Source organism: Canis aureus, chromosome 37 (genome assembly GCF_053574225.1).
Source record: "Canis aureus isolate CA01 chromosome 37, VMU_Caureus_v.1.0, whole genome shotgun sequence".
Classification (NCBI taxonomy): Eukaryota; Metazoa; Chordata; class Mammalia; order Carnivora; family Canidae; genus Canis; species Canis aureus.
Window position 1 is genome coordinate 5,558,596 of NC_135647.1, and position 12,948 is coordinate 5,571,543.

Consider the following 12,948-nt stretch of genomic DNA (forward strand, 5'->3'; position numbering starts at 1 on the left):
ATTTTAGATTTTTTTGAAATTCACTTCATCTGTTTTCTTTTGTCGCTGGTAATTTTGATGTCACAACCAAGAAACTACTGCCAAATGTAATGTCATAAAGTTTCCCTCCTTTGTTTTCTTCTCAGAGTTTTACAGTTTTTGCTTTTATATGTAGATTTTAGATCCAATGTGAGTTGATTTTTACATATGGTATAAGGTATAAGGTAAAAATCCAACTTCATTCTTTTGCATCTGGATATCCAGTTGTTCAGGATCATTTGCTGAAGAGATTATTTTTCTCCATTAAATGGTCTCTGAATCCTTAAAAAAAATCACTTGGCCATTCTCAATTCTATTCCATCATTCCATTGAATATATGTCCATCCTTATGTCAACTCCATACCTTTTTAAAATTATTATTAAAACTTTGTATTAAGTTATAAAATCAGGAAGTGTGAGTTCTCCATTTTTAAAGATTGGTTAGGTTCTTCAGTTAAGGTTCCCTTGCAATTCCATGTGAATTTTAGATTAGCTTTTTCATTTCTGTAGAAAAGGCCATTAAGATTTTAATAAGGAGGGCAGCCTGGATGGCTCAGTGGTTTAGCGCTGCCTTCAGCCCAGGGTGTGATCCTAGAGACACAGGATCGAGTCCCATGTCGGTCTCCATGCATGGAGTCTGCTTCCCCCTCTGCCTGTGTCTCTGACTCTCTCTCTCTCTGTTTCTCATGAATAAATAAATAAAATGTTTTAAAAAATTTTTGATAAGGATTCCGCCAAGATTGCTTAGGAATATTACCATCTTGATAATATTGTCTTTCAATCCTTGAAGAAAGGATGTCTTTCACATATCTGTTAATTTTTAAGTTATATAAGACATACTCACTTTCAAAATATTTTCATGATAGTATTATTCCTTTCATGGGCAATACTAGAAATTTTGAGACTTTTTGCTTAATTATCAAGTAATACCTTATATGATTATAAAAGTTTTTAAAAAATATAATAAATATGTGAAACATAAAAAATTTTACCTATCCTTTATAAATGAATTTGGAAGGTTATCCTTTTTGAGGATTAAAATAAAGAATCAATTTTTGTGATTCAATAAGAGTATAAAGGGAAATGTACCTTGAGAAACTTCCAAAGGCCCAAGTTTAAGAATATCTGATCATGGTTGATTTATGTTAGAATTGTCATTACTAATGTGTAGTTGAATAACTTTTTTCTTTTCTTTTCAAATAATAATATATAAGGAAATCAAACATATCAAGTTCATATTATCAGTTTAATTAATAATATAACTTGGATTAGACATCCTTAATGAGTTTCCTATTAATCTCTCTAAATAGAATTTATTCCCCAGGACTTCAGGTGAGCAGACCAGGTAAGACACTGCCTTTCCTGTAGACAGACTGATGTAAGAGAGAGGGAGAGAAAGAGAAAGGTCTGAACAGACCACCGCACTCAATTCTTTTTTCAAAATTCACCAATCATTTCTTCCAGACCTGGGGACTTGTTAAGGGACAGAGAATAATTGCTTATCCCATACTATTCTTTCTTGAGAGGGCAGTGTGCATTCTCTTTTTCTATGGAAATAGGAGGAGTGAAGAATAAGTGCTACCCTCAACTATCCCAGGGCTTACAGACCACCTTTGACCTTTCATTGACATTTTATTTTAATCTGATGAGTAAGTATTGCACAGGCCACTTACATGAGTAAGTGATCCATTTATAGTTAGTGTATAGTTGATCCATGTATAGTTAGTGTATCTTCTTTCATATAGGATTATAATTGATTCATTTACAGCACAGATTAAATCACCACAAATCCACATTTGCTATTCTTTATTCAAACTTCTAACTTTGGTCTTGGAATTATCATATTCTAATATATCTCCACTTCTCATCCCCTCATTGATCAGATATATGTTTCTGGAGTTCAGAAGAGAGAATGGGGTGGAGAGAAGTGGTTATGGAGATCAAGAAAAAGGAAAAGATGATTGAGAACATTGTAAGAAGAAAAGGAAAAGAGAGAAACAAAAGACAGAATCTGGAGGTGCTCTAAAATCTGAAACTAAAGCAGAGAAAAAGGACCTGAAACTAGAAGCTGATAAGAAATAGTCTGAGATTTTTGGAAACACATGAGAAAGTGGATTCAGGGAAGCCATGTTTCAAAAAGGAAAAGATGTCAAACATCAGAGAGAAATCATGTCAGATAAGGTTTAAAAGTAGCCATTGGATTTGACATGTAGGCAGATGTTGAGAACATTAGAGAGTATAGTTTCAGTAGATTGATGACAAAATAACACAGATTTTATTGAGCTGGGGTGAGAAGAATGAGAAAGAAGAGAGTAGACACAATGAAATAATTTTTGGAAGTTTGGCTAAAACAGAAGGAGATATAAAGAGCATTACTACAAGGAAGAGAGGAAGTCTTTTTAAGAATATGGGTGAGATTTCATGCTGTTTATATGCCAAGGGAAAAGATAAATGAAGGATGAGATGTAGGAAAGGATGTAGAGATGTAGGAAAGGATGGGGTTAGTTGCTGGAGCAAGGTCACTGAGGAAAAAGGCTGTTATGGGACACAGTGCTCATATGGAAGGATACATTTAGAGTGGATGAGCATCACTCTTCTTTGGAGACAAAAGAGATAAGATTCTTGTAAATACAAATTTAGAGTCTCAAATGAGACTTTAATTTTTAGCAAAATCCTTTTTTTTATTTTATTATTTTACTCTTTTTATTATTATTAAAAATAAAATCAGATGAAGGACAGTTACCTCCTGAGGGAGAGAAAGTAGCCAGGGTGAGGATGGAAGCTATCAGAATTGTATACGTCTTCAGTAATAGCTAAGGACAATGAAAGAGCCTGCTTATCAGAGACAGTAATTCCGCTAAGTAACATTAAAGACACTGATGATTCTGGATTATAATTTGAGTGTTCAATCTGCATAGAAACAATAACTGATCTAGAGCAGTTCTGGGGGGTCCTTCAAACTGGCTGCCAAGTGAGCAAGGTAATGATAAACATGAAGATAGTTGAGTCAATTTTTCAATATATTCTTATTCCAAGTGACAAGAAGAAGATGAAGGATACATTAGGTAAATCACATGTAAACCAATGGAAATCCGATGGATGAAGATTCAAAGCCACTGAAGACTTGAGTAGAGCTCTCTTATGTGATGTGATGGAATGAATTGGCAAAAATTCAGTTGATATATATGCTCTTCACCCATTTCTGTAGACTCTTTTCCTTCCAGCTTTATCTGAATAATTTTACATAATATTCATTGGCACTGGCTGCTTGACCCCACACCCTGGATCTGATTTGGTGAGCTGTTGTCCGTTATTTGCTCTGATTCTCCAACTTGCTTTCTAGCAGGATGCTGCCTTGTTCCACGTACTACAACTACAGACACAAAGCATAGCCTTTCAGACTGAAAAGCCTGCACAATCTAGAATTTGGAATACACATCTGCATACCATATAAGGTGTGCACTTATGCTGAGCCCAGGCCCCAGCACACCTCTTGCCAGACCTTCTGGGTTCTTCTCAGGAGGGTAGTCAGAACACTATGAAAGTGAGCATCCCAACTCTACATGAATTGCCAAACTTCACTAACTTCATCCACAGTATGGATACATATACTTTTGGGGCTTAGTACTTTCCTAGTATAAAATATAGTGAAATAGGAAAATTTAGATAGAAATTCTAATGATGCTTCTCTTCCCCTCCTCCTTCTCCTCCCCCTTCTCCTCCGTCTCCTCCTCCTCCTCCTCTTCCTCCTCCTCTTTCATTCTCTCTCTCTCTCATTACTGATTTATCTACCTCGGATGAGACTCTCAAAGTCAGATACAGATACAGCTGTGTGAACCCATATAAATTTTCATAGCAACTTTACTTCTTTTTCATAGCTTAAATTTACTTACGTAGCCCTTGTACAGGAGGTGATATTGACTTTCAGCAACTACTTCATACAATATCTTTCTAAGCAACTTCTCCTTCTTATGTACTTTCATAAAGCACCAAAGCGTCTTTAGTTACAGACCCTCTCAGGACACATGCTTCTGATATACAGTCCTATCTTCCATCTTTTGTCTTTAGTAAAAGAGCCAATAAAATCAAGACAAGGTGAGGGGTAGTAGTGAAGACCCCAGAGAATCCAATCTGCAACCCCCAGATACACATGGAACCATGGTAGTGAGCTCATTCTCTATAAGATCACACTTGTCCCCTTGTGTCAAAAAAAAAAAAAAAAAAGACAAAACTATTTATTTAAATATCTTTTGGTCTATTTGTCATAGTAAATCTGTATTATATACTAATGTTGAGGAATAAACTCAAAGAAATATTGATTGATCTACTCAGGGAGACAGTGCAACAGTGGGGAAACTGTACATCATGGTGTGCAGGGGCTTGACTTTTAAGCTCCTGAAGATATGGGTTTGGAAAATGACTCCACTAAATACTGATGGTAGTTAGTATCTATAAGCCTCATTTACTGTATTGATAAAATGGGGATAAAAATACATTTCTTAAAAAGTTCACATGAAAATTAAACGATATAATGTATATAACATGCCGGGTATGGTTCATGGCCCATAAAAAGAATTTAATAAAGGTTAGCTTTATTAGTTATTCATTGGTAAAGTACCTTTGGAAACTATCTTTATGACCTAATCAAATGGTAAGTAACTGCAATCATCATTTGGAAACATTCAGATAAGAAAACTATTCCCCACATCTAAAATAAGTCCTCACAGCTATCACATGAGCACATTTCCTCTTGTTTGTTCCTCACAGACAATGGAGAATAGCTGGTCACCTTCATCTGTTTAATAACACTTCACATAATAGAAATCACTATAAACTGGCCTCTCTACTCACTCTTCCCCCAGGCTTAAAAAAAAAAAAAAAATCCCATCTCATTTAACCTTTTCAAATTGGGCTTGTTTTCCAACTCCTTAATAATCTTTGTGGCTCACCTTTGGATGCTGCACATTTTCTCAATTAATTATGAAGACACAAAATGCATACAGTGCTGTGAGCCTGCCTAGCACTGGCATATTGTGCGAATTACCGGGGTAGAAAATGAAGACAGGGAAGAGCTTTGGTTTCACGGCTGGATATTGTGCCACCTTTAAAAACAGTAATGCATTGCTGATGAAGCTCTCGGGTACTAACAATTTTACATAAAGGTTTCTTTCCTTGCCATGTAAATATCTGGATATTTCTCTGGTGCCTTTTTTCCTACCTTAAGTTTCTTTATCCTACTAAGGCAATGCATAGAAGTTAAAGAAAAATAATAGTAATGTGCCATAATGTTGTGGAAATGCAAAGCAATTTCCTAATGATAATGAAAATCAGCACTTTTATTGTAGTATGGAGACAATGGTTGCATGGTCAAAAACACTGGAAACTTACCTACCTGTTGAATACTTTCATTGGTACATGAAAACCCGAAGAGTCCAGTGGTCAATAAAAACGTTCAATTCATCTGACCAGGTTTTTTTTCAAACCCATTTCATGCTGGAAACTTTGGGGGATCGATACTTATTTCCAACAGAAATTGCATAGAATACACTGAAAATGTTAGTTTCACCCAAATCTATTATCATACACAAGCAAACTGAGGCCCAAAGTGATTACCTGTTTAGTTCATTTTATTTTTAGTCATCTAGAATTTTACCATTGTCCCTCATGCCCATGCACCTGTCCCCCCAGATATTTCTGATTGCTGCATTTTGACCCAAAATGGCTCAATGTGCTTTCATTGTCCTTCAACAAAGAGAAATAGCAACATTACAGATTTGTACTTAGAAATAATTTCTAACCTATCCCCTATTCATCTCCTTTCCATGTACTTCCTAAAGATATGTTGCTGCAAATGTTGCTGGAGAAAATGTGTATTAACTGTGTATTCTTTGACTGTAGACTAGAGACTAAGGTCTTTTATCTGTCTTGGAATATATATTTACATAGTCAGGTTTACTAGTTTCAAGTCCTGCTAACATGTAAGGAAATGACAAAGCATAAAGTCACCATGAAGTCACAAAATATCCTAAACGGTGATCAATATTAATGTATAAATGCATGTGTAATGCACACATCTCATTTTCCAGCTGGTGATTCCTGTTACCCAGAAAGAGTCTCCTGGAAGAGAATTGTACAAGTTCTTTCCTTTTAGCCTGGAAACTGAAAGACATGGAAAATATCCATTTTGAGGAAGAGGTCACTTTTTATTATTGTGCATGACCCAGGGCAAGTGTCTTCATTTCCACTCTAAAGAATAAACCATTTCAAACTCACACTGAGGCCCTCACATAACCGATGAGAGCAGGGTACTATCAAGAACCTGAATAAGAAAGAGCTTGAGAATTGATTTTCTATGTTGCTGTGACCAATCTGCTTTTCATTAGTTCCACTAACATCAGTACTAAATATATAAAAACAAGAGTTGTGTGTGTGTGGTGTGGCATGGTGTGTTGTTCTGTTTTTGTTTTATCTTAACATCATATCACCCCCCACAATGCTGTAGCCTTCCCATGAAAGGGACAAACAGTCCTCATCCTTCTCTTACTTGTCTTCCAGACCAAAATTTCCCTGTTTGCCCAAGTCAGCAAATGCCTTATACATAGGAAGCACTAGACTTGGCTCCTGAAAATATTGCCTGCTTGTTAAATCACCCACACTGGATAGGCCCTTAAAAAGCCAGACATGCCTTGAAATTTACTGCCACAAGCATATAGATCTTTCTAAGACCTGCAGTTCTCAAGTCTTTTCCCCAAACAAGGCTCCCGATATTCATCCCTGCAGAGGGCAACCAAGAGCCATGCTGCTGGCCAGATCCATCCTTGCACCCCGAAGAAACAGTGAGCACGGATTGCCTGGCTTGGGCTTTTGTAGGACCTTGACAGCTAATCAGAATCATGTGAATGGCTTTAAGCTGACCCATCTTTTCTTTTTAATTTAGCAGTATGAGCAACTGCTTGGGAAAGACCAATTAGGCTGACCCATCATTCCTTCAAAGGCTTGATTGTTCTGCTGCTTGGTCAAGTTCACACACTACACATAGATAGGCTGGAGAAGCCATATTCATAACATAAATCTACAGGCATTCTGACTTTTACTGACTCCAGCCCACTCCTTCTCTGCGTAGGCAGATTCGGTCTTATTTGGCATCTCAAAGATTGGCCCAACCCATCAGAGCTCCTTTAGACCATCCTAGAACAGATTTATTTCATTAATTAACCCCCCTTTGCACAAATGGAATCTAACAGTCATAAGCCACAATGCCATTAGCTTGGTAGCAAAGAGTTGCATAGCTATGCAGTGACATTTTAAAAAATTTCCCAGCTGAAGTTATCTCGTGTGCTGTGTTACCATTTAGAGCACAGCAAATTTGCCTCAAAGCTGACAATGTCCTGTTCCTCATTACAGTATCCCACGACTGCACCATTAAACATTCACGCAGTGGGCAGACATGCAGGGGGCCCCTACACAATTGCCCCAATCAGGCATATCCAGCTTCAGTTCAATATAATACTGCCTGCTTCCATTGCCTTGAAAAGTAAATTAACTCACTATCTGAGAAAACACAGGTTTAAAATAAAATGTCTCTGAGATTTGTGGAGCTCACTGTAGAGCTTGTTTGCTACTGCTTCTTGCTCCCATGTAGCAGGTACTCTGTAAAGACCTACACTCCTGACCAATTTTCAAATTACCCTTAGCACACTTTAACTTCATTAATGGCATCTCACGATTTCAGGCCCACAGGGAACCACAGAGAACACAGGACAAACTGAAAAATTAAACCATATTATAATAACACCCGAGACCAGTGTTCTCAGGGAACGATCCCGGGACTAGCAGCATCAACATTAACAGCACCTGGAAAGTTGCTAGAAAAGCAAACTCCTGGGTCCTACTCCACAACTGCTGGCTCGCAAATCCTGGGTCTAGCCAGCTGTGTGCAATAAGCCCTCCAGGTGAGTCTGATGCAAGCTACATTGCCTTCGACATTCTGGAGGCTTATAAGATTTGCAAGTTATGACGACATATAACAGTGTCACTTCATTTCATAACAACTTCGTCAAATAAGCAGAGCAGATATTAGCTTCTCCAACTCCCTGAAGATGAAATTATACTTTAGAAAGGGAATTTGTTTCAGAGCATTCTGTTGCTAAATGTTAAAGCAAGACTAGGTCACAGGGTTTCATTCTACTGCCTCCCCCTCCTTGACTAGCAAGGCAGCTACTAAATGGAGGCTCAGCTGGCCCTAGTGACTATCCTGGTTTGGCTGGCCAGGTAAAATCCCTAAAGGCCAAGCACCATGAAAGTAATTTTTTAAAAAATTTAGAAAATTGGATTAAGGACAGGGTACAAAGCTAAGGAATGAGGAGAATCCAAAATCCCAACAAAGACAGTATATGAGGTGAGAGAAAGCAGACACACCATAAAAAGTAGAAAAAAAAAAAAAGAAGAAGAAAAGGAGGAGAGCCCATTTAAAAGATGGAAGAGGGCCTGGCTTAAATATTTTTCTTAGGCCATGTGGTGAGAAGAAAAATCATTCAGATTCAGAACAATGTCTATGACAGATATGGAAGCCACAATTGTTTTGGCCCCAAACACTTTCAAGACAGTCCACCGCCCCCCCATTTATCTTTGCCTCTCAATTACCAAAAATCAGTGTTTCTAATAGTGATAGTAGACCAACTGTACAGAAGTATCAGATTGTTTAAAATTCAGACTTCTGAGCAACACATTAAATTGACCAGATCTGGGGATGGGGCACAGAATCACTCTATGCCATGTCTCAGGTGAGCTTTCTAATTTAAGGTTGCTAGCTAGACCAATGAGTTCATGATCTGTGTTAGTGTTGTCTCTCTCTGTGTGTGTATATGTGTGTTGTGTGCACATGCATGAACTAAATAGGATTGGTGACTAAAAAGAGAAAACAAACTTCCTTCTTGACATCCAAGGAAGGCCAAGAAAAAGAGCTCTGGTTTGAACCCAGAGTATAAGAAAAAAGACCCAGGACAAAATGGAAAAGCCCTTTGTGTGAGTGATCCCTATCTGAACTGAGTAACAAGGAAATAGCGTATATAATGGACCTATGTGGTCATGCCTGCTCAGACATATCACCATATTATGGTAAAAATAAATATTATTTGTTCTCAAAGTACAAATATTGCACAAATATACATTATATTAAAATTATTCCCAGGCAGCATGATTCCATGGAGAAGTAAAGAGTAATTTATGGGTCCAAGGATAGAGTGTCTGGAATATCATCTTCCCTGCCTCACCCCAAGTCCCTCCTTCTAACTAACAGGATACAAAGTGCTCATGCAGTAACACAACTGGATAGATTTCTATTTGTGTGAAAGGTCCTGACACTATTTCTTCATGCCATTCTCTGTCACTCAAATATTAAGAAAAAGTCAGAAAAAAACAAATATCTAATAAATAAATGAATTGGCCCAACCCATCTCAAGTCAATTCAATCTGCTCCAACTAATACTTTTTTTTTTTTTTTAATGCCTAAACCAATGTTCCCCAACATACGCTCCCAGAGATTATGATTTAATTGGTTTGGGATGTGGTCTGGGCTTTGGAACTTTCAAAGATCCTCATCTGATTCCAATGTTCAGATAACTTAGGGAATCATAACTTTAAATTAATCACATAAAGTGAAAGTAAAGTGAGCACTGAGTATAGTACTCAAATGCAATTATTTTCTCTGTGTTAAGCCTTTCAGTGGGTCCACTTTGCATAGACTATGTTTTTGGTCTCATAGGGTGAACCTCAAGTCTTCAGCAAGAAAAGGCAGCCCTGACCATTGCTGATCTTTCCACGTTAACGTCTGTCTTCCTACCTAGCAATTCACACTCAAGAAATGGGAAAAGTGTCTGCCTTTCGTTCAGGTCACGATCCCAAGGTCCTGGGATCATATCCTGCATCGGGCTCCCTGCTCAGTAGGGAGTCTACTTCTCCCTCTCTCTCTCCTCCTGCTTGTGATCTCTCCTTCTCTCTCTCAAATAAATACATAAAATCTTTTTTAAAAAAATGTGAGACTTTTCCCATATGAAGATGTTCAACAATTATCTGTTGAATAAGTAAATGAAACTGAGAAAGTATTTCCCGAATGGATATCTAGAACCTCTCTAACATGCACAAGAGTAAAAACTGGGAGTGCTTTGTGGACTTGGGAGGCAGGGCAATATATTATTTATTTATTTAATTTACCAGCTGGTTTGCTGTCATTTTCAATCACCAATTATCAAATATACCAAATGCTTTGTTCTGAGGCTTAGTTTGTGTCAGAGCTACTAAGATGCGAGCCCTGATGATTGTCTTTCCAACTGCACTTGTTCTGCATGGTTCTTCCTCTTGTGTTGCCACCTTCTGGTTTCTGTAGCTTGCAGCCACACCTGCTCACATGCTGGCTTGGCAAGGTCTATCTTCAGTGGAAAATACCGTATCTCATCACTGTATAGAATGAAAATAGAAGTCGAACAAGAAAGAGGGGTGGGGGATCCCTGGGTGGCCTAGCGGTTTGGTGCCTGCCTTTGGCCCAGGGCGATCCTGGAGACCTGGGATCGAATCCCACGTCGGGCTCCCTGCATGGAGCCTGCTTCTCCCTCTGCCTGTGTCTCTGCCTCTCTGTCTCTCTCTGTGTGACTATCATGAATAAATAAATAAAATCTTTAAAAAAAAAAAAAAAGAAAAAAAAGAAAGGGGTGGAATCGCACTTCCTTTCCCTTGGCCTTAGACACAAGTTTCAGAGATTAACACGTCAAATATACCGGGATCCAGAAACATACATCTCAAGGAAGTGCATGCATTTCTGTCATCCCTTTTCCTGGTTTGGTTGCTTTTCCTGAGAAGCCACGTCTCTGTCACACCCAGCCATATCCGGTCCAGCCTATCCAAAAATCTCAGAATAGCCACTCATGTATATCCAAAATAACAGCCTACAAATATCTTTCCCAGCAATTTGAGCAGGAACTCCAACCAAAACGTTGGTCACTGTCTCACCCACATTCTTCCTGACCTCTAGTGTTTGCTTGTTTGTTTGATTGATTGATTCCTGGCTACCCACTCTGTCTTAATGAAGGTCTGGTTCTATCTTTTCAAATGACATTAGATTGAAAGCAAGCAAAGTGCATTATTCCAAACTACCTGAGAAAACATCGTTGCTCCACAAAGGGACTGAGTCTGTTGGGCTCTACAATAGAGATTTATTGTGACTCTTTAACTTAATAAAGTTACTTTGAGGGCAAAATAAACAGTCTTGGGAAAAAAAAGCATCAGAAATTGCTACCCCTGTGGAGAGCTGGCAGCCAGCCCTCTTGTCTATCCAAATATGTACTTACCATTGCCAAACACAAGATAGCACATTTATATCAAATCCATAAACTTTCTCTGGGCTTAATAGTGTGAATCTACTCAAATGTATGGCAAAAAGTAGATCTGAAATTAGAGGCACACCTCCCACCACTGACCAATACATCACATAGGAAAACATAAACACAGGTACATTCAGAAATTATATAATAAGGGCATGCTGGACTTATGCCATGTCATTTGACATTTTCCAGGAGATTTCAGAAGCTAATGTATTTGCTCCCAGTGACACTTGTAGATAATGTATTCGTTGTTAATGAAGACATAAAGAAACTGATCTGGAGCTGGTACATTTCACAAATTGAAGTGGCTTATTATGATATTTCAGGGAAGGTGTTTTTAGTTTTGTTGTAAATAGAATACCAAAGATGAACAGGCGTTTGTGCTTGGACATGAGCAAGCATACCAAGACAACACTGATATTTAAAAGTATCTGGACAAGGAAAAATCAGGTGAATACAAAAGAAGGTTTTGGTTGTTTTTTGTTTTTTTTTTTTTTTTTTTTTTTGAGTATCTATTATGTACCGAGCCTTCTATAAAATGCTTACAGCATAAACTTCATACACTGGGCTTACATTTCCAATTGGCTTTCACCTTAATTCTTGAGAACCATACCAGAAAGGATTTGCTTAATATTTAAGGTATATTTTTATGTTTTTTAATAGATAAATGCCAGCTTATTTTTTACATAAAGTTTGTAATGTCCTTTCTGTTTGCGGTTGCAGGGCTGAATAAGGAGACTGAAGAGAGAGTAGGGGTGTAGGAAACTTCTTACCCAGTAAAGTCAGTAACACCATTAGTCAATTTGGACACTCCCAAATATGGCACCTTATAAACTTGTTTTTGAGGTTAATGATTTTCCCTTCAGGTTTACATTTTGCATCCAGTGTCTTTTTTCTTAAAGAGGCTAATTGTGTCAATGAGACTAAGCATAAACATGAGAACTTTTTTTAAGCCCCAAATAAGGAAGAATTGCTGAGATTTAAGAGTGCAATATTTTATTCTTCAGAAGTAGGGATAAGACTATTTATTATTTTAAACCTGGGATCTGAATGGCCTTTGAAAATAAGTAATGATGCAAATAGGTTATTGATTACCTCTCATACTACAGTCTGAGAGAGCAAGGATCTGGTTCCTCATTTGACCAGAAGGAAGGGATGATTTTTTTTTTTAATGGAAATAAGTTTACAGTTTTTAAGTTATAACAGTAATGGTGATTTATTATAAAAATTCAAATACCAGAAGGTAAACACCAGAAGACTATTGCACATGGTATTAGATTGTTTACAGGTTAAATAAACAACCTCAAGAAGCCATAGCAATAATTATTATTCTCATAAATCTGGAAAAACATTTTCTGACTTATGTGGGAGTTAAAGGAAAATTGGGGCATATCAACATACAGGAAGAGATGAGAGAATTAAAAAATGGGATGGATTCTATTCATAAATATATGAATTTACCACCCATTAAAATATCCACCACAAACAGCTGTTAAAAAATTGAGATAGTATAGGCAATGTTCTCACAACATGATGGGCACCAAGTGAATATTAT